Source organism: Pelecanus crispus, chromosome 11, assembly GCF_030463565.1.
Source record: "Pelecanus crispus isolate bPelCri1 chromosome 11, bPelCri1.pri, whole genome shotgun sequence".
Classification (NCBI taxonomy): Eukaryota; Metazoa; Chordata; class Aves; order Pelecaniformes; family Pelecanidae; genus Pelecanus; species Pelecanus crispus.
Window position 1 is genome coordinate 20,713,016 of NC_134653.1, and position 27,972 is coordinate 20,740,987.

The following is a 27,972-nucleotide window of genomic DNA, read 5'->3' on the forward strand; positions in this document are numbered from 1 at the left end:
CTGCTATTGCCTCGCCTCTCTTCACCGCAGTGATAGCTCGCTCTCGCTCTTGGCAGAGTCCTAGTAGACAATTGCAAACGCCCAGCGATTTCTCCCACGCCGTAGCTGTAAGCGCTTACTGTTCCTGCCAGTCCGCTCCGCTCCTCGCCTGCGCTTTCACCGCCCCACTACCGCTGCCGCTCTTACTCTTGCTCTGTGCCTACCCAGTGGAACAATGTGTCTTACAGTCGGCAGAGTCCTGGTAGAAAATTGCAAACGCCCAGCGATTTCTCCCACATGCTTAGGTGGTAGTTCGTAATCTCCTCGCTGGTAATCACATTCCCTAAGCTGCGCATTCACAGCCTTGAAAACGCCGCACGCAGCTCTGCACTTGCCTCTGTTCCTAAGCGTCCTAACACCGGTGTCTCTCGATCTCACGCTCGGCAGAGCCCTGCTCCGAAATCGCAAATACCCAGCCTCTTCTCCTACACCACAGCTTTAGGGCTTAAAGCTGTGGCTGCTCCTCACGCTCCGCCGGTTGAGCTTTCTCAGCCCCAACAAACACTGGTGCTCTGCTATTACCTTAACGTCCTATAGGGTCCCCCAAAATCTCTCTCTCTCTTTCGCTCCGAGCACCGTCGCAGCACCACTCAAACGTTACAAAGGTTGAGGGATTTCTCCCACACCAGAGGTGTGAGGGCCTAATGCTGCTGCTTGTCCTCAGCTTCCCTTGGCTGAGCTTTCGCAGCCCCACAAACACCGGCGCTTTCCTATTCCCTTACCTCATACAAGGTCCCACGCGCTCTCTCTTCTCTCTCGCTCTGTCTCATGGTTGGCCACAGCCCCACAGAAATATTGCAAACCTTGAGGGATTTCTCCCACACAATAGCCTTGGCGACCTAATGCTCTTGCTCGTCCTCACCTTTCCGGTGGCTGGGATTTCACAGCCCCACAAGCACCGGCATTCTCCTGTTGACTTCCCTCCTATAGGGTCCCCGAAGAAGCTCGCTCTTTTGCTCTGAGGACCGTTACAGCCCCACTCCGGTCTCACAAACGTTTAAGGATTTCTCCCCCACCGCAGATCTAAGGACCTGGTGCTCTGCCCAATTTGCCTTGCCTCCTATATCGCCCCCACACCGTCTCTCTCTCTCTCTGTCTCTCTCTCTCTCTCTCTCTCTGTTTGTGGGTCTTGTCAAAGCTGAGCCAAGGGAAGGTGAGTACCAGCAACATCATTGCGCCCTTAGACCTTGTTGCGTCAAGAGGGCTTTGGAAGGTACCCGCTTCATCGTTGTAAGTCCGGTCGCGTTCAGTACACTGGACTACCACGATTACGGATGCACGGATAACGTAGGCACCTTTCGTCTAGTCGTGCTGCATGAACTACCACGGCCACACGTGAAGCGTCCGGTCGCGTTCAATGACCACTATCACGGCTAGACCAATAAATCAAAGCAATTTATTAAAGCAACAGGCACACAGGTTCTTTGGATTACCGGTGGTAAATACACTGACTGCAAGGCACATGCAAATACCAAAGCTTTGGGTCACACAGATGCATCAAAAGACATAAAGGCGCCTCTATGGAGGTTTCTACATTTCCCGGGGAGGCACTTGGTATAACCAAGTATTAGATTCTTACCCAAAGGCGTCCCGATGGGGGTAAGAGAGGCTCAGCCCGTCGACTGATCCCAGAGGTCAGAGTAGCACGCGATGGTATCTTCCCTAACATCCCCTCTCTCTTAGGCTAATTTATACTATTTTTTCCAATTTCCGGCGGAGCTTGAGGGACTCTAGTCATGCATACTTTGTTATGATTGGTGTAAAACTTTCTCGCTTCGTTTTAAAGGCTTGGAAAAAGTCAAAGCGCAGGCTCAGTGAGGAGTGGTCTCACCTTAGAGGCGGGTAGTTTTTGGGATGGAGGTGGGTTTTGGTATTATAATGATATTAACATGAGCAAAGTTCACCAAAAGGACAGCATCTTGTCAAAATCATGACAGCTCGTTGGCTCGGCGTAGCAATTACGCGGCTTATCGGTGCCGCGGCACTCCTCCGAGTTCCCTGATGGCAGAGCTTGGCCGCGATGTCTCCGCACCACTCCGCTCCCTGGGCAACTCCTCTTAGAGTCAGCACACCAGGCTCCCCTGGGGTTGCCGACACCCAAGGTTGCAGGCTTAGGGAACTTCCTGTGGAACAGATGCCGGCTGCATTCCACCTGGAAAGCTTCTTCAATGCTGTGCCTTTTGTTGAAATCGTACATCGAAGTCTAATGTCTAAGTCACCTCCAGCGATTACTCCGCAGGCCTATGGTGCGGGAGAAATGCTGCAAGGTTTTTAATATTTGAGTGGGGCTCTGCCGACCCTGAGAGAGCGAAAGAGCGAGAGATTCTGGGGACCCTATAGGAGGTAAGGCAATAGGAGAGCGCCGGTGTAGGTGTGGCTGTGAAAGCTCAGCTATGGGAAGGTGAGGACCACCGACAGCTTTAGGCCCTGAGACCCATGGTGCGGGAGAAATCCCTCAACGTTCGTGAAGATTTCCGTGACGCTGAGGCAATTCTGAAAGAGATCGAGAGAGAAAGTATCGGGACCATATAGGAAGTATGGCCATGGCAGAGCCCCGATTTTTGTACCTGTGCAAGCTCAGCCAAGGGAAGGTGAGGACCACCAACAGCATTAGGCCCTTAGACCTATGGTGTGGGAGAAATCCCTCAACGTTTGTAGTATTTCAGTGGGGCCGTTCCGATCCTGACAGAAATAGAGAGAGCGTTTGGACCACAGAGGAAGTAGGGCCACGGCAGAGCCCCACTCGTTGTGCAGCTGTGAAAGCTCAGCCAAGGGAAGGTGAGGAAGAGTAACAGCTTGAGGCCCTCAGTCCTACTCTGTGGGAGGAATCCCTCAAAGTTTGTAATAGTGCCAGTGGGGCTGTGCCAACCTTGAGAGAGCGAGAGCAAGCGAGACTTTGGGGTCCCTGTAGTAAATAAGGCAATGGCAGTACGCCAGTGTTTGTGGGGCTGTGCAAGCTCAGCCAAGGGACGGTGAGGCCCACCAGCAGTGTGAAGCTCTTACAGCTGCTATATCGTGGGAGAAATCGGTCAGCGTTTGTCAGTGTTCTGAGGCAACCCTGAGAGAAATAGGAAGTATTGGCACCCGGACTCTGCCGAGTTGAGATACATTTTTCTACTCTTTACGCACTGGGCGAACACAGCGCGGATGTGTTAGTGGCGCTGTGAAAGCGCAGGCAAGGAGCGGTGAGGAGTGGCAAGAGCATTACGCCCTTCCATCTGTGGTGTGGTAGAAACCGCAGTATATTTGCGATTGCGGAGCGGAGCTCTGCTGAGTGTGAGCTCGGGAGACACGGTATTAGGACACCAAGGGACGGGGGGGGGGCAAGCACAGAGCTGGGGAGTTTTCCAGGCTACGAATGCGCAGTGAAGGGACCGTGATTACCAGCGACCACATTAAGAACTGACAACTACGGTGTGGGAGAAAGCGCAAGACGTTTGCAATTTCCGAGCAGGGCTCTTCCAAGAGTGAGACACGGTATTAGGACGGTTATGAGCAGAGGGAAGCGCAGAGCTGCGGTGTTTTCGAGGCTGTCAAAGCACAGCGCAGGGAATGTGATGATCACCAGGGACAACGTTAAGAACCTAACGCCTACGGTGTGGGAGAAGTTGCTGGGCGTTTGCGGTACGGGAATCAGAGCTCTGCCGAGACGGTGTTGCACTGGATAGACGCGGGGCAGGCGCAGAGCGGCAGTGGTAGTGGGGCTGTGAAAGCGCAGGCAAAGAGCGGTGAGGACTGGCAAGAGCATTAAGCGCTTACAGCTACGGTGCGGGAGTAATCGCGGGGCGATCGCAACTTTCTACCGGGGCCCTGCCAAGAGCGAGAGCGAGCTGTCACTGTAGTGGAGAGAAACAAGGCAATAGCAGAGAGCCTGTGTTGCAGGGGCACTGAACGCTCAGCTAAAGGAAAGTGAGGACCGGCAACAGCATTAAGCCCTTACTTCAGCTACGGTGTGGGAGAAGTGGCTGGGCTTTTCCGATTTGGGAGCAGGGCTCTGCCGAGTGTGAGATCGGGAGACACGCTGTTAGGACGCTTTGGAGCAGGGGCAAGCAGAGGGCCGCGTTGATGTCGAGGCTGTGAATGCGCGGAGCAGGGAGCGTAAGGGCCAGCGACAGCATTGAGAACACCTAACGTGTGGGAAGAAATTGCTGGACGTTGGCAATTTTCTAACGGGACTCTGCCGAGTGTAAGACACACTGCTCCTCTCGGTAGGCACAGGGCAACCTTCGAGCGCCAGTGTTAGTAGGGCTGCGAAAGCGCAGGCAAGTAGCGGTGAGAACTGGCAAGAGCAGTATCGGAGCTAAGCGCTAACAGCTGTGGTGTGGGGGGAGAGATCAGTGGACGGTTGCCATTTTCCACCAGGGCTCTTCCAATAGTGAGACAGAGAGACGGTATTAGGACTCTTCGGAGCAGGGGCTGCGGCGTTTTAGAGTCTGTGAAAGCGCAGCGGAGGGAAGGTGTCTATCAGCAACAAGATAAAGAGCAGTAACAGTGAGGATGTGGGAGAAATCGCTGGTCGTCTGCGTTTTCGGAGCAGGGCTCTGCCGAGTGGTGAGAGACGTTGTTGCACCAGGGTAGGCGCAGGGCAGGCGCAGAGCGGCAGCGTTAGCGCGGCTGTGAAAGCGCAGGCAAGGAGCGGTGAGGACTGGCAAGAGCGTTAAGCGCTTACAGCTACGGTGTGGGAGAAATGCCGGGACGTTTGCAATTATCTACCAGGGCACTGCCAAGAGTGAGACAGAGAGGCACAGCAAGCAGAGAGCTGCGGTGTTTTGGAGGCTGGGAATGCCCTTGGCGCTTAATGCTCCTGCCAGTCCTCACCGCTCCTCACTAGCAAGTAAGGAGCAAGTCAGTGTTTCACCGCCACGCTAACACTGCCGCTCTGCTCTCGCCCCGCGCCTACCCAGTGCAACGATGTCTCACTCTCGGCAGAGCCCTTCTCCGATACTGCTAGCGTCCAGCGATTTCTCCCACACCGTAGGTTTTAGTTCTTTATCTTGTCGCTGGTAATCACATTCCCTTCGCTGCGCCTCGGAAAGGCCGCTGCTCTGTGCTGCCCCTGCTCCTAAGAGACCTTCCAACGTGCCTCTCTGTCTCACTCTCGGCGGTGCCCTGGCAGAAAATTGCAAACGTCCCGGCATTTCTCCCACACCGTAGCTGTAAGCGCTTAACGCTCTTGCCAGTCTTCACCGCTCCTTGCCTGCGCTTTCACAGCCGCGCTAACACTGCCGCTCTGCGCCCGCCCTGCGCCTACCCAGTGCAACAATAGCTGTCACGCTCGGCAGAGCCCTACTCCGACACCACAAGTCCAGCGATTTTTTCCTAAACCGTAGGTGTCCGTTTCTAATATTATCGCTGATAAACACGCTCCCTTCGGTGTGCATTCTCTGCCTCGAAAACTCCGCAGCTCTCTGCCTTGCCCCTGCTCCTCCTTGGTGTCCTAATAGAGCGCCTCCCGATCTCACACTCGGCAGAGCCCTGCTCCCAAAGCGCAGCTGTCCGGCCTTTTCTCCTACCGCGTAGCTCTAAGGGCTTAATGCTGTCGCGGGTCCTCGCCTTCGTTTAGCTGAACATTCAGTGCCCCTGCAACACCGGCTTTCTGCTATTGCCTCGCCTCTCTTCACCGCAGTGATAGCTCGCTCTCGCTCTTGGCAGAGTCCTAGTAGACAATTGCAAACGCCCAGCGATTTCTCCCACGCCGTAGCTGTAAGCGCTTACTGTTCCTGCCAGTCCGCTCCGCTCCTCGCCTGCGCTTTCACCGCCCCACTACCGCTGCCGCTCTTACTCTTGCTCTGTGCCTACCCAGTGGAACAATGTGTCTTACAGTCGGCAGAGTCCTGGTAGAAAATTGCAAACGCCCAGCGATTTCTCCCACATGCTTAGGTGGTAGTTCGTAATCTCCTCGCTGGTAATCACATTCCCTAAGCTGCGCATTCACAGCCTTGAAAACGCCGCACGCAGCTCTGCACTTGCCTCTGTTCCTAAGCGTCCTAACACCGGTGTCTCTCGATCTCACGCTCGGCAGAGCCCTGCTCCGAAATCGCAAATACCCAGCCTCTTCTCCTACACCACAGCTTTAGGGCTTAAAGCTGTGGCTGCTCCTCACGCTCCGCCGGTTGAGCTTTCTCAGCCCCAACAAACACTGGTGCTCTGCTATTACCTTAACGTCCTATAGGGTCCCCCAAAATCTCTCTCTCTCTTTCGCTCCGAGCACCGTCGCAGCACCACTCAAACGTTACAAAGGTTGAGGGATTTCTCCCACACCAGAGGTGTGAGGGCCTAATGCTGCTGCTTGTCCTCAGCTTCCCTTGGCTGAGCTTTCGCAGCCCCACAAACACCGGCGCTTTCCTATTCCCTTACCTCATACAAGGTCCCACGCGCTCTCTCTTCTCTCTCGCTCTGTCTCATGGTTGGCCACAGCCCCACAGAAATATTGCAAACCTTGAGGGATTTCTCCCACACAATAGCCTTGGCGACCTAATGCTCTTGCTCGTCCTCACCTTTCCGGTGGCTGGGATTTCACAGCCCCACAAGCACCGGCATTCTCCTGTTGACTTCCCTCCTATAGGGTCCCCGAAGAAGCTCGCTCTTTTGCTCTGAGGACCGTTACAGCCCCACTCCGGTCTCACAAACGTTTAAGGATTTCTCCCCCACCGCAGATCTAAGGACCTGGTGCTCTGCCCAATTTGCCTTGCCTCCTATATCGCCCCCACACCGTCTCTCTCTCTCTCTGTCTCTCTCTCTCTCTCTCTCTCTGTTTGTGGGTCTTGTCAAAGCTGAGCCAAGGGAAGGTGAGTACCAGCAACATCATTGCGCCCTTAGACCTTGTTGCGTCAAGAGGGCTTTGGAAGGTACCCGCTTCATCGTTGTAAGTCCGGTCGCGTTCAGTACACTGGACTACCACGATTACGGATGCACGGATAACGTAGGCACCTTTCGTCTAGTCGTGCTGCATGAACTACCACGGCCACACGTGAAGCGTCCGGTCGCGTTCAATGACCACTATCACGGCTAGACCAATAAATCAAAGCAATTTATTAAAGCAACAGGCACACAGGTTCTTTGGATTACCGGTGGTAAATACACTGACTGCAAGGCACATGCAAATACCAAAGCTTTGGGTCACACAGATGCATCAAAAGACATAAAGGCGCCTCTATGGAGGTTTCTACATTTCCCGGGGAGGCACTTGGTATAACCAAGTATTAGATTCTTACCCAAAGGCGTCCCGATGGGGGTAAGAGAGGCTCAGCCCGTCGACTGATCCCAGAGGTCAGAGTAGCACGCGATGGTATCTTCCCTAACATCCCCTCTCTCTTAGGCTAATTTATACTATTTTTTCCAATTTCCGGCGGAGCTTGAGGGACTCTAGTCATGCATACTTTGTTATGATTGGTGTAAAACTTTCTCGCTTCGTTTTAAAGGCTTGGAAAAAGTCAAAGCGCAGGCTCAGTGAGGAGTGGTCTCACCTTAGAGGCGGGTAGTTTTTGGGATGGAGGTGGGTTTTGGTATTATAATGATATTAACATGAGCAAAGTTCACCAAAAGGACAGCATCTTGTCAAAATCATGACAGCTCGTTGGCTCGGCGTAGCAATTACGCGGCTTATCGGTGCCGCGGCACTCCTCCGAGTTCCCTGATGGCAGAGCTTGGCCGCGATGTCTCCGCACCACTCCGCTCCCTGGGCAACTCCTCTTAGAGTCAGCACACCAGGCTCCCCTGGGGTTGCCGACACCCAAGGTTGCAGGCTTAGGGAACTTCCTGTGGAACAGATGCCGGCTGCATTCCACCTGGAAAGCTTCTTCAATGCTGTGCCTTTTGTTGAAATCGTACATCGAAGTCTAATGTCTAAGTCACCTCCAGCGATTACTCCGCAGGCCTATGGTGCGGGAGAAATGCTGCAAGGTTTTTAATATTTGAGTGGGGCTCTGCCGACCCTGAGAGAGCGAAAGAGCGAGAGATTCTGGGGACCCTATAGGAGGTAAGGCAATAGGAGAGCGCCGGTGTAGGTGTGGCTGTGAAAGCTCAGCTATGGGAAGGTGAGGACCACCGACAGCTTTAGGCCCTGAGACCCATGGTGCGGGAGAAATCCCTCAACGTTCGTGAAGATTTCCGTGACGCTGAGGCAATTCTGAAAGAGATCGAGAGAGAAAGTATCGGGACCATATAGGAAGTATGGCCATGGCAGAGCCCCGATTTTTGTACCTGTGCAAGCTCAGCCAAGGGAAGGTGAGGACCACCAACAGCATTAGGCCCTTAGACCTATGGTGTGGGAGAAATCCCTCAACGTTTGTAGTATTTCAGTGGGGCCGTTCCGATCCTGACAGAAATAGAGAGAGCGTTTGGACCACAGAGGAAGTAGGGCCACGGCAGAGCCCCACTCGTTGTGCAGCTGTGAAAGCTCAGCCAAGGGAAGGTGAGGAAGAGTAACAGCTTGAGGCCCTCAGTCCTACTCTGTGGGAGGAATCCCTCAAAGTTTGTAATAGTGCCAGTGGGGCTGTGCCAACCTTGAGAGAGCGAGAGCAAGCGAGACTTTGGGGTCCCTGTAGTAAATAAGGCAATGGCAGTACGCCAGTGTTTGTGGGGCTGTGCAAGCTCAGCCAAGGGACGGTGAGGCCCACCAGCAGTGTGAAGCTCTTACAGCTGCTATATCGTGGGAGAAATCGGTCAGCGTTTGTCAGTGTTCTGAGGCAACCCTGAGAGAAATAGGAAGTATTGGCACCCGGACTCTGCCGAGTTGAGATACATTTTTCTACTCTTTACGCACTGGGCGAACACAGCGCGGATGTGTTAGTGGCGCTGTGAAAGCGCAGGCAAGGAGCGGTGAGGAGTGGCAAGAGCATTACGCCCTTCCATCTGTGGTGTGGTAGAAACCGCAGTATATTTGCGATTGCGGAGCGGAGCTCTGCTGAGTGTGAGCTCGGGAGACACGGTATTAGGACACCAAGGGACGGGGGGGGGGCAAGCACAGAGCTGGGGAGTTTTCCAGGCTACGAATGCGCAGTGAAGGGACCGTGATTACCAGCGACCACATTAAGAACTGACAACTACGGTGTGGGAGAAAGCGCAAGACGTTTGCAATTTCCGAGCAGGGCTCTTCCAAGAGTGAGACACGGTATTAGGACGGTTATGAGCAGAGGGAAGCGCAGAGCTGCGGTGTTTTCGAGGCTGTCAAAGCACAGCGCAGGGAATGTGATGATCACCAGGGACAACGTTAAGAACCTAACGCCTACGGTGTGGGAGAAGTTGCTGGGCGTTTGCGGTACGGGAATCAGAGCTCTGCCGAGACGGTGTTGCACTGGATAGACGCGGGGCAGGCGCAGAGCGGCAGTGGTAGTGGGGCTGTGAAAGCGCAGGCAAAGAGCGGTGAGGACTGGCAAGAGCATTAAGCGCTTACAGCTACGGTGCGGGAGTAATCGCGGGGCGATCGCAACTTTCTACCGGGGCCCTGCCAAGAGCGAGAGCGAGCTGTCACTGTAGTGGAGAGAAACAAGGCAATAGCAGAGAGCCTGTGTTGCAGGGGCACTGAACGCTCAGCTAAAGGAAAGTGAGGACCGGCAACAGCATTAAGCCCTTACTTCAGCTACGGTGTGGGAGAAGTGGCTGGGCTTTTCCGATTTGGGAGCAGGGCTCTGCCGAGTGTGAGATCGGGAGACACGCTGTTAGGACGCTTTGGAGCAGGGGCAAGCAGAGGGCCGCGTTGATGTCGAGGCTGTGAATGCGCGGAGCAGGGAGCGTAAGGGCCAGCGACAGCATTGAGAACACCTAACGTGTGGGAAGAAATTGCTGGACGTTGGCAATTTTCTAACGGGACTCTGCCGAGTGTAAGACACACTGCTCCTCTCGGTAGGCACAGGGCAACCTTCGAGCGCCAGTGTTAGTAGGGCTGCGAAAGCGCAGGCAAGTAGCGGTGAGAACTGGCAAGAGCAGTATCGGAGCTAAGCGCTAACAGCTGTGGTGTGGGGGGAGAGATCAGTGGACGGTTGCCATTTTCCACCAGGGCTCTTCCAATAGTGAGACAGAGAGACGGTATTAGGACTCTTCGGAGCAGGGGCTGCGGCGTTTTAGAGTCTGTGAAAGCGCAGCGGAGGGAAGGTGTCTATCAGCAACAAGATAAAGAGCAGTAACAGTGAGGATGTGGGAGAAATCGCTGGTCGTCTGCGTTTTCGGAGCAGGGCTCTGCCGAGTGGTGAGAGACGTTGTTGCACCAGGGTAGGCGCAGGGCAGGCGCAGAGCGGCAGCGTTAGCGCGGCTGTGAAAGCGCAGGCAAGGAGCGGTGAGGACTGGCAAGAGCGTTAAGCGCTTACAGCTACGGTGTGGGAGAAATGCCGGGACGTTTGCAATTATCTACCAGGGCACTGCCAAGAGTGAGACAGAGAGGCACAGCAAGCAGAGAGCTGCGGTGTTTTGGAGGCTGGGAATGCCCTTGGCGCTTAATGCTCCTGCCAGTCCTCACCGCTCCTCACTAGCAAGTAAGGAGCAAGTCAGTGTTTCACCGCCACGCTAACACTGCCGCTCTGCTCTCGCCCCGCGCCTACCCAGTGCAACGATGTCTCACTCTCGGCAGAGCCCTTCTCCGATACTGCTAGCGTCCAGCGATTTCTCCCACACCGTAGGTTTTAGTTCTTTATCTTGTCGCTGGTAATCACATTCCCTTCGCTGCGCCTCGGAAAGGCCGCTGCTCTGTGCTGCCCCTGCTCCTAAGAGACCTTCCAACGTGCCTCTCTGTCTCACTCTCGGCGGTGCCCTGGCAGAAAATTGCAAACGTCCCGGCATTTCTCCCACACCGTAGCTGTAAGCGCTTAACGCTCTTGCCAGTCTTCACCGCTCCTTGCCTGCGCTTTCACAGCCGCGCTAACACTGCCGCTCTGCGCCCGCCCTGCGCCTACCCAGTGCAACAATAGCTGTCACGCTCGGCAGAGCCCTACTCCGACACCACAAGTCCAGCGATTTTTTCCTAAACCGTAGGTGTCCGTTTCTAATATTATCGCTGATAAACACGCTCCCTTCGGTGTGCATTCTCTGCCTCGAAAACTCCGCAGCTCTCTGCCTTGCCCCTGCTCCTCCTTGGTGTCCTAATAGAGCGCCTCCCGATCTCACACTCGGCAGAGCCCTGCTCCCAAAGCGCAGCTGTCCGGCCTTTTCTCCTACCGCGTAGCTCTAAGGGCTTAATGCTGTCGCGGGTCCTCGCCTTCGTTTAGCTGAACATTCAGTGCCCCTGCAACACCGGCTTTCTGCTATTGCCTCGCCTCTCTTCACCGCAGTGATAGCTCGCTCTCGCTCTTGGCAGAGTCCTAGTAGACAATTGCAAACGCCCAGCGATTTCTCCCACGCCGTAGCTGTAAGCGCTTACTGTTCCTGCCAGTCCGCTCCGCTCCTCGCCTGCGCTTTCACCGCCCCACTACCGCTGCCGCTCTTACTCTTGCTCTGTGCCTACCCAGTGGAACAATGTGTCTTACAGTCGGCAGAGTCCTGGTAGAAAATTGCAAACGCCCAGCGATTTCTCCCACATGCTTAGGTGGTAGTTCGTAATCTCCTCGCTGGTAATCACATTCCCTAAGCTGCGCATTCACAGCCTTGAAAACGCCGCACGCAGCTCTGCACTTGCCTCTGTTCCTAAGCGTCCTAACACCGGTGTCTCTCGATCTCACGCTCGGCAGAGCCCTGCTCCGAAATCGCAAATACCCAGCCTCTTCTCCTACACCACAGCTTTAGGGCTTAAAGCTGTGGCTGCTCCTCACGCTCCGCCGGTTGAGCTTTCTCAGCCCCAACAAACACTGGTGCTCTGCTATTACCTTAACGTCCTATAGGGTCCCCCAAAATCTCTCTCTCTCTTTCGCTCCGAGCACCGTCGCAGCACCACTCAAACGTTACAAAGGTTGAGGGATTTCTCCCACACCAGAGGTGTGAGGGCCTAATGCTGCTGCTTGTCCTCAGCTTCCCTTGGCTGAGCTTTCGCAGCCCCACAAACACCGGCGCTTTCCTATTCCCTTACCTCATACAAGGTCCCACGCGCTCTCTCTTCTCTCTCGCTCTGTCTCATGGTTGGCCACAGCCCCACAGAAATATTGCAAACCTTGAGGGATTTCTCCCACACAATAGCCTTGGCGACCTAATGCTCTTGCTCGTCCTCACCTTTCCGGTGGCTGGGATTTCACAGCCCCACAAGCACCGGCATTCTCCTGTTGACTTCCCTCCTATAGGGTCCCCGAAGAAGCTCGCTCTTTTGCTCTGAGGACCGTTACAGCCCCACTCCGGTCTCACAAACGTTTAAGGATTTCTCCCCCACCGCAGATCTAAGGACCTGGTGCTCTGCCCAATTTGCCTTGCCTCCTATATCGCCCCCACACCGTCTCTCTCTCTCTCTGTCTCTCTCTCTCTCTCTCTCTCTGTTTGTGGGTCTTGTCAAAGCTGAGCCAAGGGAAGGTGAGTACCAGCAACATCATTGCGCCCTTAGACCTTGTTGCGTCAAGAGGGCTTTGGAAGGTACCCGCTTCATCGTTGTAAGTCCGGTCGCGTTCAGTACACTGGACTACCACGATTACGGATGCACGGATAACGTAGGCACCTTTCGTCTAGTCGTGCTGCATGAACTACCACGGCCACACGTGAAGCGTCCGGTCGCGTTCAATGACCACTATCACGGCTAGACCAATAAATCAAAGCAATTTATTAAAGCAACAGGCACACAGGTTCTTTGGATTACCGGTGGTAAATACACTGACTGCAAGGCACATGCAAATACCAAAGCTTTGGGTCACACAGATGCATCAAAAGACATAAAGGCGCCTCTATGGAGGTTTCTACATTTCCCGGGGAGGCACTTGGTATAACCAAGTATTAGATTCTTACCCAAAGGCGTCCCGATGGGGGTAAGAGAGGCTCAGCCCGTCGACTGATCCCAGAGGTCAGAGTAGCACGCGATGGTATCTTCCCTAACATCCCCTCTCTCTTAGGCTAATTTATACTATTTTTTCCAATTTCCGGCGGAGCTTGAGGGACTCTAGTCATGCATACTTTGTTATGATTGGTGTAAAACTTTCTCGCTTCGTTTTAAAGGCTTGGAAAAAGTCAAAGCGCAGGCTCAGTGAGGAGTGGTCTCACCTTAGAGGCGGGTAGTTTTTGGGATGGAGGTGGGTTTTGGTATTATAATGATATTAACATGAGCAAAGTTCACCAAAAGGACAGCATCTTGTCAAAATCATGACAGCTCGTTGGCTCGGCGTAGCAATTACGCGGCTTATCGGTGCCGCGGCACTCCTCCGAGTTCCCTGATGGCAGAGCTTGGCCGCGATGTCTCCGCACCACTCCGCTCCCTGGGCAACTCCTCTTAGAGTCAGCACACCAGGCTCCCCTGGGGTTGCCGACACCCAAGGTTGCAGGCTTAGGGAACTTCCTGTGGAACAGATGCCGGCTGCATTCCACCTGGAAAGCTTCTTCAATGCTGTGCCTTTTGTTGAAATCGTACATCGAAGTCTAATGTCTAAGTCACCTCCAGCGATTACTCCGCAGGCCTATGGTGCGGGAGAAATGCTGCAAGGTTTTTAATATTTGAGTGGGGCTCTGCCGACCCTGAGAGAGCGAAAGAGCGAGAGATTCTGGGGACCCTATAGGAGGTAAGGCAATAGGAGAGCGCCGGTGTAGGTGTGGCTGTGAAAGCTCAGCTATGGGAAGGTGAGGACCACCGACAGCTTTAGGCCCTGAGACCCATGGTGCGGGAGAAATCCCTCAACGTTCGTGAAGATTTCCGTGACGCTGAGGCAATTCTGAAAGAGATCGAGAGAGAAAGTATCGGGACCATATAGGAAGTATGGCCATGGCAGAGCCCCGATTTTTGTACCTGTGCAAGCTCAGCCAAGGGAAGGTGAGGACCACCAACAGCATTAGGCCCTTAGACCTATGGTGTGGGAGAAATCCCTCAACGTTTGTAGTATTTCAGTGGGGCCGTTCCGATCCTGACAGAAATAGAGAGAGCGTTTGGACCACAGAGGAAGTAGGGCCACGGCAGAGCCCCACTCGTTGTGCAGCTGTGAAAGCTCAGCCAAGGGAAGGTGAGGAAGAGTAACAGCTTGAGGCCCTCAGTCCTACTCTGTGGGAGGAATCCCTCAAAGTTTGTAATAGTGCCAGTGGGGCTGTGCCAACCTTGAGAGAGCGAGAGCAAGCGAGACTTTGGGGTCCCTGTAGTAAATAAGGCAATGGCAGTACGCCAGTGTTTGTGGGGCTGTGCAAGCTCAGCCAAGGGACGGTGAGGCCCACCAGCAGTGTGAAGCTCTTACAGCTGCTATATCGTGGGAGAAATCGGTCAGCGTTTGTCAGTGTTCTGAGGCAACCCTGAGAGAAATAGGAAGTATTGGCACCCGGACTCTGCCGAGTTGAGATACATTTTTCTACTCTTTACGCACTGGGCGAACACAGCGCGGATGTGTTAGTGGCGCTGTGAAAGCGCAGGCAAGGAGCGGTGAGGAGTGGCAAGAGCATTACGCCCTTCCATCTGTGGTGTGGTAGAAACCGCAGTATATTTGCGATTGCGGAGCGGAGCTCTGCTGAGTGTGAGCTCGGGAGACACGGTATTAGGACACCAAGGGACGGGGGGGGGGCAAGCACAGAGCTGGGGAGTTTTCCAGGCTACGAATGCGCAGTGAAGGGACCGTGATTACCAGCGACCACATTAAGAACTGACAACTACGGTGTGGGAGAAAGCGCAAGACGTTTGCAATTTCCGAGCAGGGCTCTTCCAAGAGTGAGACACGGTATTAGGACGGTTATGAGCAGAGGGAAGCGCAGAGCTGCGGTGTTTTCGAGGCTGTCAAAGCACAGCGCAGGGAATGTGATGATCACCAGGGACAACGTTAAGAACCTAACGCCTACGGTGTGGGAGAAGTTGCTGGGCGTTTGCGGTACGGGAATCAGAGCTCTGCCGAGACGGTGTTGCACTGGATAGACGCGGGGCAGGCGCAGAGCGGCAGTGGTAGTGGGGCTGTGAAAGCGCAGGCAAAGAGCGGTGAGGACTGGCAAGAGCATTAAGCGCTTACAGCTACGGTGCGGGAGTAATCGCGGGGCGATCGCAACTTTCTACCGGGGCCCTGCCAAGAGCGAGAGCGAGCTGTCACTGTAGTGGAGAGAAACAAGGCAATAGCAGAGAGCCTGTGTTGCAGGGGCACTGAACGCTCAGCTAAAGGAAAGTGAGGACCGGCAACAGCATTAAGCCCTTACTTCAGCTACGGTGTGGGAGAAGTGGCTGGGCTTTTCCGATTTGGGAGCAGGGCTCTGCCGAGTGTGAGATCGGGAGACACGCTGTTAGGACGCTTTGGAGCAGGGGCAAGCAGAGGGCCGCGTTGATGTCGAGGCTGTGAATGCGCGGAGCAGGGAGCGTAAGGGCCAGCGACAGCATTGAGAACACCTAACGTGTGGGAAGAAATTGCTGGACGTTGGCAATTTTCTAACGGGACTCTGCCGAGTGTAAGACACACTGCTCCTCTCGGTAGGCACAGGGCAACCTTCGAGCGCCAGTGTTAGTAGGGCTGCGAAAGCGCAGGCAAGTAGCGGTGAGAACTGGCAAGAGCAGTATCGGAGCTAAGCGCTAACAGCTGTGGTGTGGGGGGAGAGATCAGTGGACGGTTGCCATTTTCCACCAGGGCTCTTCCAATAGTGAGACAGAGAGACGGTATTAGGACTCTTCGGAGCAGGGGCTGCGGCGTTTTAGAGTCTGTGAAAGCGCAGCGGAGGGAAGGTGTCTATCAGCAACAAGATAAAGAGCAGTAACAGTGAGGATGTGGGAGAAATCGCTGGTCGTCTGCGTTTTCGGAGCAGGGCTCTGCCGAGTGGTGAGAGACGTTGTTGCACCAGGGTAGGCGCAGGGCAGGCGCAGAGCGGCAGCGTTAGCGCGGCTGTGAAAGCGCAGGCAAGGAGCGGTGAGGACTGGCAAGAGCGTTAAGCGCTTACAGCTACGGTGTGGGAGAAATGCCGGGACGTTTGCAATTATCTACCAGGGCACTGCCAAGAGTGAGACAGAGAGGCACAGCAAGCAGAGAGCTGCGGTGTTTTGGAGGCTGGGAATGCCCTTGGCGCTTAATGCTCCTGCCAGTCCTCACCGCTCCTCACTAGCAAGTAAGGAGCAAGTCAGTGTTTCACCGCCACGCTAACACTGCCGCTCTGCTCTCGCCCCGCGCCTACCCAGTGCAACGATGTCTCACTCTCGGCAGAGCCCTTCTCCGATACTGCTAGCGTCCAGCGATTTCTCCCACACCGTAGGTTTTAGTTCTTTATCTTGTCGCTGGTAATCACATTCCCTTCGCTGCGCCTCGGAAAGGCCGCTGCTCTGTGCTGCCCCTGCTCCTAAGAGACCTTCCAACGTGCCTCTCTGTCTCACTCTCGGCGGTGCCCTGGCAGAAAATTGCAAACGTCCCGGCATTTCTCCCACACCGTAGCTGTAAGCGCTTAACGCTCTTGCCAGTCTTCACCGCTCCTTGCCTGCGCTTTCACAGCCGCGCTAACACTGCCGCTCTGCGCCCGCCCTGCGCCTACCCAGTGCAACAATAGCTGTCACGCTCGGCAGAGCCCTACTCCGACACCACAAGTCCAGCGATTTTTTCCTAAACCGTAGGTGTCCGTTTCTAATATTATCGCTGATAAACACGCTCCCTTCGGTGTGCATTCTCTGCCTCGAAAACTCCGCAGCTCTCTGCCTTGCCCCTGCTCCTCCTTGGTGTCCTAATAGAGCGCCTCCCGATCTCACACTCGGCAGAGCCCTGCTCCCAAAGCGCAGCTGTCCGGCCTTTTCTCCTACCGCGTAGCTCTAAGGGCTTAATGCTGTCGCGGGTCCTCGCCTTCGTTTAGCTGAACATTCAGTGCCCCTGCAACACCGGCTTTCTGCTATTGCCTCGCCTCTCTTCACCGCAGTGATAGCTCGCTCTCGCTCTTGGCAGAGTCCTAGTAGACAATTGCAAACGCCCAGCGATTTCTCCCACGCCGTAGCTGTAAGCGCTTACTGTTCCTGCCAGTCCGCTCCGCTCCTCGCCTGCGCTTTCACCGCCCCACTACCGCTGCCGCTCTTACTCTTGCTCTGTGCCTACCCAGTGGAACAATGTGTCTTACAGTCGGCAGAGTCCTGGTAGAAAATTGCAAACGCCCAGCGATTTCTCCCACATGCTAGGTGGTAGTTCGTAATCTCCTCGCTGGTAATCACATTCCCTAAGCTGCGCATTCACAGCCTTGAAAACGCCGCACGCAGCTCTGCACTTGCCTCTGTTCCTAAGCGTCCTAACACCGGTGTCTCTCGATCTCACGCTCGGCAGAGCCCTGCTCCGAAATCGCAAATACCCAGCCTCTTCTCCTACACCACAGCTTTAGGGCTTAAAGCTGTGGCTGCTCCTCACGCTCCGCCGGTTGAGCTTTCTCAGCCCCAACAAACACTGGTGCTCTGCTATTACCTTAACGTCCTATAGGGTCCCCCAAAATCTCTCTCTCTCTTTCGCTCCGAGCACCGTCGCAGCACCACTCAAACGTTACAAAGGTTGAGGGATTTCTCCCACACCAGAGGTGTGAGGGCCTAATGCTGCTGCTTGTCCTCAGCTTCCCTTGGCTGAGCTTTCGCAGCCCCACAAACACCGGCGCTTTCCTATTCCCTTACCTCATACAAGGTCCCACGCGCTCTCTCTTCTCTCTCGCTCTGTCTCATGGTTGGCCACAGCCCCACAGAAATATTGCAAACCTTGAGGGATTTCTCCCACACAATAGCCTTGGCGACCTAATGCTCTTGCTCGTCCTCACCTTTCCGGTGGCTGGGATTTCACAGCCCCACAAGCACCGGCATTCTCCTGTTGACTTCCCTCCTATAGGGTCCCCGAAGAAGCTCGCTCTTTTGCTCTGAGGACCGTTACAGCCCCACTCCGGTCTCACAAACGTTTAAGGATTTCTCCCCCACCGCAGATCTAAGGACCTGGTGCTCTGCCCAATTTGCCTTGCCTCCTATATCGCCCCCACACCGTCTCTCTCTCTCTCTGTCTCTCTCTCTCTCTCTCTCTCTGTTTGTGGGTCTTGTCAAAGCTGAGCCAAGGGAAGGTGAGTACCAGCAACATCATTGCGCCCTTAGACCTTGTTGCGTCAAGAGGGCTTTGGAAGGTACCCGCTTCATCGTTGTAAGTCCGGTCGCGTTCAGTACACTGGACTACCACGATTACGGATGCACGGATAACGTAGGCACCTTTCGTCTAGTCGTGCTGCATGAACTACCACGGCCACACGTGAAGCGTCCGGTCGCGTTCAATGACCACTATCACGGCTAGACCAATAAATCAAAGCAATTTATTAAAGCAACAGGCACACAGGTTCTTTGGATTACCGGTGGTAAATACACTGACTGCAAGGCACATGCAAATACCAAAGCTTTGGGTCACACAGATGCATCAAAAGACATAAAGGCGCCTCTATGGAGGTTTCTACATTTCCCGGGGAGGCACTTGGTATAACCAAGTATTAGATTCTTACCCAAAGGCGTCCCGATGGGGGTAAGAGAGGCTCAGCCCGTCGACTGATCCCAGAGGTCAGAGTAGCACGCGATGGTATCTTCCCTAACATCCCCTCTCTCTTAGGCTAATTTATACTATTTTTTCCAATTTCCGGCGGAGCTTGAGGGACTCTAGTCATGCATACTTTGTTATGATTGGTGTAAAACTTTCTCGCTTCGTTTTAAAGGCTTGGAAAAAGTCAAAGCGCAGGCTCAGTGAGGAGTGGTCTCACCTTAGAGGCGGGTAGTTTTTGGGATGGAGGTGGGTTTTGGTATTATAATGATATTAACATGAGCAAAGTTCACCAAAAGGACAGCATCTTGTCAAAATCATGACAGCTCGTTGGCTCGGCGTAGCAATTACGCGGCTTATCGGTGCCGCGGCACTCCTCCGAGTTCCCTGATGGCAGAGCTTGGCCGCGATGTCTCCGCACCACTCCGCTCCCTGGGCAACTCCTCTTAGAGTCAGCACACCAGGCTCCCCTGGGGTTGCCGACACCCAAGGTTGCAGGCTTAGGGAACTTCCTGTGGAACAGATGCCGGCTGCATTCCACCTGGAAAGCTTCTTCAATGCTGTGCCTTTTGTTGAAATTGTACATCGAAGTCTAATGTCTAAGTCACCTCCAGCGATTACTCCGCAGGCCTATGGTGCGGGAGAAATGCTGCAAGGTTTTTAATATTTGAGTGGGGCTCTGCCGACCCTGAGAGAGCGAAAGAGCGAGAGATTCTGGGGACCCTATAGGAGGTAAGGCAATAGGAGAGCGCCGGTGTAGGTGTGGCTGTGAAAGCTCAGCTATGGGAAGGTGAGGACCACCGACAGCTTTAGGCCCTGAGACCCATGGTGCGGGAGAAATCCCTCAACGTTCGTGAAGATTTCCGTGACGCTGAGGCAATTCTGAAAGAGATTGAGAGAGAAAGTATCGGGACCATATAGGAAGTATGGCCATGGCAGAGCCCCGATTTTTGTACCTGTGCAAGCTCAGCCAAGGGAAGGTGAGGACCACCAACAGCATTAGGCCCTTAGACCTATGGTGTGGGAGAAATCCCTCAACGTTTGTAGTATTTCAGTGGGGCCGTTCCGATCCTGACAGAAATAGAGAGAGCGTTTGGACCACAGAGGAAGTAGGGCCACGGCAGAGCCCCACTCGTTGTGCAGCTGTGAAAGCTCAGCCAAGGGAAGGTGAGGAAGAGTAACAGCTTGAGGCCCTCAGTCCTACTCTGTGGGAGGAATCCCTCAAAGTTTGTAATAGTGCCAGTGGGGCTGTGCCAACCTTGAGAGAGCGAGAGCAAGCGAGACTTTGGGGTCCCTGTAGTAAATAAGGCAATGGCAGTACGCCAGTGTTTGTGGGGCTGTGCAAGCTCAGCCAAGGGACGGTGAGGCCCACCAGCAGTGTGAAGCTCTTACAGCTGCTATATCGTGGGAGAAATCGGTCAGCGTTTGTCAGTGTTCTGAGGCAACCCTGAGAGAAATAGGAAGTATTGGCACCCGGACTCTGCCGAGTTGAGATACATTTTTCTACTCTTTACGCACTGGGCGAACACAGCGCGGATGTGTTAGTGGCGCTGTGAAAGCGCAGGCAAGGAGCGGTGAGGAGTGGCAAGAGCATTACGCCCTTCCATCTGTGGTGTGGTAGAAACCGCAGTATATTTGCGATTGCGGAGCGGAGCTCTGCTGAGTGTGAGCTCGGGAGACACGGTATTAGGACACCAAGGGACGGGGGGGGGGCAAGCACAGAGCTGGGGAGTTTTCCAGGCTACGAATGCGCAGTGAAGGGACCGTGATTACCAGCGACCACATTAAGAACTGACAACTACGGTGTGGGAGAAAGCGCAAGACGTTTGCAATTTCCGAGCAGGGCTCTTCCAAGAGTGAGACACGGTATTAGGACGGTTATGAGCAGAGGGAAGCGCAGAGCTGCGGTGTTTTCGAGGCTGTCAAAGCACAGCGCAGGGAATGTGATGATCACCAGGGACAACGTTAAGAACCTAACGCCTACGGTGTGGGAGAAGTTGCTGGGCGTTTGCGGTACGGGAATCAGAGCTCTGCCGAGACGGTGTTGCACTGGATAGACGCGGGGCAGGCGCAGAGCGGCAGTGGTAGTGGGGCTGTGAAAGCGCAGGCAAAGAGCGGTGAGGACTGGCAAGAGCATTAAGCGCTTACAGCTACGGTGCGGGAGTAATCGCGGGGCGATCGCAACTTTCTACCGGGGCCCTGCCAAGAGCGAGAGCGAGCTGTCACTGTAGTGGAGAGAAACAAGGCAATAGCAGAGAGCCTGTGTTGCAGGGGCACTGAACGCTCAGCTAAAGGAAAGTGAGGACCGGCAACAGCATTAAGCCCTTACTTCAGCTACGGTGTGGGAGAAGTGGCTGGGCTTTTCCGATTTGGGAGCAGGGCTCTGCCGAGTGTGAGATCGGGAGACACGCTGTTAGGACGCTTTGGAGCAGGGGCAAGCAGAGGGCCGCGTTGATGTCGAGGCTGTGAATGCGCGGAGCAGGGAGCGTAAGGGCCAGCGACAGCATTGAGAACACCTAACGTGTGGGAAGAAATTGCTGGACGTTGGCAATTTTCTAACGGGACTCTGCCGAGTGTAAGACACACTGCTCCTCTCGGTAGGCACAGGGCAACCTTCGAGCGCCAGTGTTAGTAGGGCTGCGAAAGCGCAGGCAAGTAGCGGTGAGAACTGGCAAGAGCAGTATCGGAGCTAAGCGCTAACAGCTGTGGTGTGGGGGGAGAGATCAGTGGACGGTTGCCATTTTCCACCAGGGCTCTTCCAATAGTGAGACAGAGAGACGGTATTAGGACTCTTCGGAGCAGGGGCTGCGGCGTTTTAGAGTCTGTGAAAGCGCAGCGGAGGGAAGGTGTCTATCAGCAACAAGATAAAGAGCAGTAACAGTGAGGATGTGGGAGAAATCGCTGGTCGTCTGCGTTTTCGGAGCAGGGCTCTGCCGAGTGGTGAGAGACGTTGTTGCACCAGGGTAGGCGCAGGGCAGGCGCAGAGCGGCAGCGTTAGCGCGGCTGTGAAAGCGCAGGCAAGGAGCGGTGAGGACTGGCAAGAGCGTTAAGCGCTTACAGCTACGGTGTGGGAGAAATGCCGGGACGTTTGCAATTATCTACCAGGGCACTGCCAAGAGTGAGACAGAGAGGCACAGCAAGCAGAGAGCTGCGGTGTTTTGGAGGCTGGGAATGCCCTTGGCGCTTAATGCTCCTGCCAGTCCTCACCGCTCCTCACTAGCAAGTAAGGAGCAAGTCAGTGTTTCACCGCCACGCTAACACTGCCGCTCTGCTCTCGCCCCGCGCCTACCCAGTGCAACGATGTCTCACTCTCGGCAGAGCCCTTCTCCGATACTGCTAGCGTCCAGCGATTTCTCCCACACCGTAGGTTTTAGTTCTTTATCTTGTCGCTGGTAATCACATTCCCTTCGCTGCGCCTCGGAAAGGCCGCTGCTCTGTGCTGCCCCTGCTCCTAAGAGACCTTCCAACGTGCCTCTCTGTCTCACTCTCGGCGGTGCCCTGGCAGAAAATTGCAAACGTCCCGGCATTTCTCCCACACCGTAGCTGTAAGCGCTTAACGCTCTTGCCAGTCTTCACCGCTCCTTGCCTGCGCTTTCACAGCCGCGCTAACACTGCCGCTCTGCGCCCGCCCTGCGCCTACCCAGTGCAACAATAGCTGTCACGCTCGGCAGAGCCCTACTCCGACACCACAAGTCCAGCGATTTTTTCCTAAACCGTAGGTGTCCGTTTCTAATATTATCGCTGATAAACACGCTCCCTTCGGTGTGCATTCTCTGCCTCGAAAACTCCGCAGCTCTCTGCCTTGCCCCTGCTCCTCCTTGGTGTCCTAATAGAGCGCCTCCCGATCTCACACTCGGCAGAGCCCTGCTCCCAAAGCGCAGCTGTCCGGCCTTTTCTCCTACCGCGTAGCTCTAAGGGCTTAATGCTGTCGCGGGTCCTCGCCTTCGTTTAGCTGAACATTCAGTGCCCCTGCAACACCGGCTTTCTGCTATTGCCTCGCCTCTCTTCACCGCAGTGATAGCTCGCTCTCGCTCTTGGCAGAGTCCTAGTAGACAATTGCAAACGCCCAGCGATTTCTCCCACGCCGTAGCTGTAAGCGCTTACTGTTCCTGCCAGTCCGCTCCGCTCCTCGCCTGCGCTTTCACCGCCCCACTACCGCTGCCGCTCTTACTCTTGCTCTGTGCCTACCCAGTGGAACAATGTGTCTTACAGTCGGCAGAGTCCTGGTAGAAAATTGCAAACGCCCAGCGATTTCTCCCACATGCTTAGGTGGTAGTTCGTAATCTCCTCGCTGGTAATCACATTCCCTAAGCTGCGCATTCACAGCCTTGAAAACGCCGCACGCAGCTCTGCACTTGCCTCTGTTCCTAAGCGTCCTAACACCGGTGTCTCTCGATCTCACGCTCGGCAGAGCCCTGCTCCGAAATCGCAAATACCCAGCCTCTTCTCCTACACCACAGCTTTAGGGCTTAAAGCTGTGGCTGCTCCTCACGCTCCGCCGGTTGAGCTTTCTCAGCCCCAACAAACACTGGTGCTCTGCTATTACCTTAACGTCCTATAGGGTCCCCCAAAATCTCTCTCTCTCTTTCGCTCCGAGCACCGTCGCAGCACCACTCAAACGTTACAAAGGTTGAGGGATTTCTCCCACACCAGAGGTGTGAGGGCCTAATGCTGCTGCTTGTCCTCAGCTTCCCTTGGCTGAGCTTTCGCAGCCCCACAAACACCGGCGCTTTCCTATTCCCTTACCTCATACAAGGTCCCACGCGCTCTCTCTTCTCTCTCGCTCTGTCTCATGGTTGGCCACAGCCCCACAGAAATATTGCAAACCTTGAGGGATTTCTCCCACACAATAGCCTTGGCGACCTAATGCTCTTGCTCGTCCTCACCTTTCCGGTGGCTGGGATTTCACAGCCCCACAAGCACCGGCATTCTCCTGTTGACTTCCCTCCTATAGGGTCCCCGAAGAAGCTCGCTCTTTTGCTCTGAGGACCGTTACAGCCCCACTCCGGTCTCACAAACGTTTAAGGATTTCTCCCCCACCGCAGATCTAAGGACCTGGTGCTCTGCCCAATTTGCCTTGCCTCCTATATCGCCCCCACACCGTCTCTCTCTCTCTCTGTCTCTCTCTCTCTCTCTCTCTCTGTTTGTGGGTCTTGTCAAAGCTGAGCCAAGGGAAGGTGAGTACCAGCAACATCATTGCGCCCTTAGACCTTGTTGCGTCAAGAGGGCTTTGGAAGGTACCCGCTTCATCGTTGTAAGTCCGGTCGCGTTCAGTACACTGGACTACCACGATTACGGATGCACGGATAACGTAGGCACCTTTCGTCTAGTCGTGCTGCATGAACTACCACGGCCACACGTGAAGCGTCCGGTCGCGTTCAATGACCACTATCACGGCTAGACCAATAAATCAAAGCAATTTATTAAAGCAACAGGCACACAGGTTCTTTGGATTACCGGTGGTAAATACACTGACTGCAAGGCACATGCAAATACCAAAGCTTTGGGTCACACAGATGCATCAAAAGACATAAAGGCGCCTCTATGGAGGTTTCTACATTTCCCGGGGAGGCACTTGGTATAACCAAGTATTAGATTCTTACCCAAAGGCGTCCCGATGGGGGTAAGAGAGGCTCAGCCCGTCGACTGATCCCAGAGGTCAGAGTAGCACGCGATGGTATCTTCCCTAACATCCCCTCTCTCTTAGGCTAATTTATACTATTTTTTCCAATTTCCGGCGGAGCTTGAGGGACTCTAGTCATGCATACTTTGTTATGATTGGTGTAAAACTTTCTCGCTTCGTTTTAAAGGCTTGGAAAAAGTCAAAGCGCAGGCTCAGTGAGGAGTGGTCTCACCTTAGAGGCGGGTAGTTTTTGGGATGGAGGTGGGTTTTGGTATTATAATGATATTAACATGAGCAAAGTTCACCAAAAGGACAGCATCTTGTCAAAATCATGACAGCTCGTTGGCTCGGCGTAGCAATTACGCGGCTTATCGGTGCCGCGGCACTCCTCCGAGTTCCCTGATGGCAGAGCTTGGCCGCGATGTCTCCGCACCACTCCGCTCCCTGGGCAACTCCTCTTAGAGTCAGCACACCAGGCTCCCCTGGGGTTGCCGACACCCAAGGTTGCAGGCTTAGGGAACTTCCTGTGGAACAGATGCCGGCTGCATTCCACCTGGAAAGCTTCTTCAATGCTGTGCCTTTTGTTGAAATCGTACATCGAAGTCTAATGTCTAAGTCACCTCCAGCGATTACTCCGCAGGCCTATGGTGCGGGAGAAATGCTGCAAGGTTTTTAATATTTGAGTGGGGCTCTGCCGACCCTGAGAGAGCGAAAGAGCGAGAGATTCTGGGGACCCTATAGGAGGTAAGGCAATAGGAGAGCGCCGGTGTAGGTGTGGCTGTGAAAGCTCAGCTATGGGAAGGTGAGGACCACCGACAGCTTTAGGCCCTGAGACCCATGGTGCGGGAGAAATCCCTCAACGTTCGTGAAGATTTCCGTGACGCTGAGGCAATTCTGAAAGAGATTGAGAGAGAAAGTATCGGGACCATATAGGAAGTATGGCCATGGCAGAGCCCCGATTTTTGTACCTGTGCAAGCTCAGCCAAGGGAAGGTGAGGACCACCAACAGCATTAGGCCCTTAGACCTATGGTGTGGGAGAAATCCCTCAACGTTTGTAGTATTTCAGTGGGGCCGTTCCGATCCTGACAGAAATAGAGAGAGCGTTTGGACCACAGAGGAAGTAGGGCCACGGCAGAGCCCCACTCGTTGTGCAGCTGTGAAAGCTCAGCCAAGGGAAGGTGAGGAAGAGTAACAGCTTGAGGCCCTCAGTCCTACTCTGTGGGAGGAATCCCTCAAAGTTTGTAATAGTGCCAGTGGGGCTGTGCCAACCTTGAGAGAGCGAGAGCAAGCGAGACTTTGGGGTCCCTGTAGTAAATAAGGCAATGGCAGTACGCCAGTGTTTGTGGGGCTGTGCAAGCTCAGCCAAGGGACGGTGAGGCCCACCAGCAGTGTGAAGCTCTTACAGCTGCTATATCGTGGGAGAAATCGGTCAGCGTTTGTCAGTGTTCTGAGGCAACCCTGAGAGAAATAGGAAGTATTGGCACCCGGACTCTGCCGAGTTGAGATACATTTTTCTACTCTTTACGCACTGGGCGAACACAGCGCGGATGTGTTAGTGGCGCTGTGAAAGCGCAGGCAAGGAGCGGTGAGGAGTGGCAAGAGCATTACGCCCTTCCATCTGTGGTGTGGTAGAAACCGCAGTATATTTGCGATTGCGGAGCGGAGCTCTGCTGAGTGTGAGCTCGGGAGACACGGTATTAGGACACCAAGGGACGGGGGGGGGGCAAGCACAGAGCTGGGGAGTTTTCCAGGCTACGAATGCGCAGTGAAGGGACCGTGATTACCAGCGACCACATTAAGAACTGACAACTACGGTGTGGGAGAAAGCGCAAGACGTTTGCAATTTCCGAGCAGGGCTCTTCCAAGAGTGAGACACGGTATTAGGACGGTTATGAGCAGAGGGAAGCGCAGAGCTGCGGTGTTTTCGAGGCTGTCAAAGCACAGCGCAGGGAATGTGATGATCACCAGGGACAACGTTAAGAACCTAACGCCTACGGTGTGGGAGAAGTTGCTGGGCGTTTGCGGTACGGGAATCAGAGCTCTGCCGAGACGGTGTTGCACTGGATAGACGCGGGGCAGGCGCAGAGCGGCAGTGGTAGTGGGGCTGTGAAAGCGCAGGCAAAGAGCGGTGAGGACTGGCAAGAGCATTAAGCGCTTACAGCTACGGTGCGGGAGTAATCGCGGGGCGATCGCAACTTTCTACCGGGGCCCTGCCAAGAGCGAGAGCGAGCTGTCACTGTAGTGGAGAGAAACAAGGCAATAGCAGAGAGCCTGTGTTGCAGGGGCACTGAACGCTCAGCTAAAGGAAAGTGAGGACCGGCAACAGCATTAAGCCCTTACTTCAGCTACGGTGTGGGAGAAGTGGCTGGGCTTTTCCGATTTGGGAGCAGGGCTCTGCCGAGTGTGAGATCGGGAGACACGCTGTTAGGACGCTTTGGAGCAGGGGCAAGCAGAGGGCCGCGTTGATGTCGAGGCTGTGAATGCGCGGAGCAGGGAGCGTAAGGGCCAGCGACAGCATTGAGAACACCTAACGTGTGGGAAGAAATTGCTGGACGTTGGCAATTTTCTAACGGGACTCTGCCGAGTGTAAGACACACTGCTCCTCTCGGTAGGCACAGGGCAACCTTCGAGCGCCAGTGTTAGTAGGGCTGCGAAAGCGCAGGCAAGTAGCGGTGAGAACTGGCAAGAGCAGTATCGGAGCTAAGCGCTAACAGCTGTGGTGTGGGGGGAGAGATCAGTGGACGGTTGCCATTTTCCACCAGGGCTCTTCCAATAGTGAGACAGAGAGACGGTATTAGGACTCTTCGGAGCAGGGGCTGCGGCGTTTTAGAGTCTGTGAAAGCGCAGCGGAGGGAAGGTGTCTATCAGCAACAAGATAAAGAGCAGTAACAGTGAGGATGTGGGAGAAATCGCTGGTCGTCTGCGTTTTCGGAGCAGGGCTCTGCCGAGTGGTGAGAGACGTTGTTGCACCAGGGTAGGCGCAGGGCAGGCGCAGAGCGGCAGCGTTAGCGCGGCTGTGAAAGCGCAGGCAAGGAGCGGTGAGGACTGGCAAGAGCGTTAAGCGCTTACAGCTACGGTGTGGGAGAAATGCCGGGACGTTTGCAATTATCTACCAGGGCACTGCCAAGAGTGAGACAGAGAGGCACAGCAAGCAGAGAGCTGCGGTGTTTTGGAGGCTGGGAATGCCCTTGGCGCTTAATGCTCCTGCCAGTCCTCACCGCTCCTCACTAGCAAGTAAGGAGCAAGTCAGTGTTTCACCGCCACGCTAACACTGCCGCTCTGCTCTCGCCCCGCGCCTACCCAGTGCAACGATGTCTCACTCTCGGCAGAGCCCTTCTCCGATACTGCTAGCGTCCAGCGATTTCTCCCACACCGTAGGTTTTAGTTCTTTATCTTGTCGCTGGTAATCACATTCCCTTCGCTGCGCCTCGGAAAGGCCGCTGCTCTGTGCTGCCCCTGCTCCTAAGAGACCTTCCAACGTGCCTCTCTGTCTCACTCTCGGCGGTGCCCTGGCAGAAAATTGCAAACGTCCCGGCATTTCTCCCACACCGTAGCTGTAAGCGCTTAACGCTCTTGCCAGTCTTCACCGCTCCTTGCCTGCGCTTTCACAGCCGCGCTAACACTGCCGCTCTGCGCCCGCCCTGCGCCTACCCAGTGCAACAATAGCTGTCACGCTCGGCAGAGCCCTACTCCGACACCACAAGTCCAGCGATTTTTTCCTAAACCGTAGGTGTCCGTTTCTAATATTATCGCTGATAAACACGCTCCCTTCGGTGTGCATTCTCTGCCTCGAA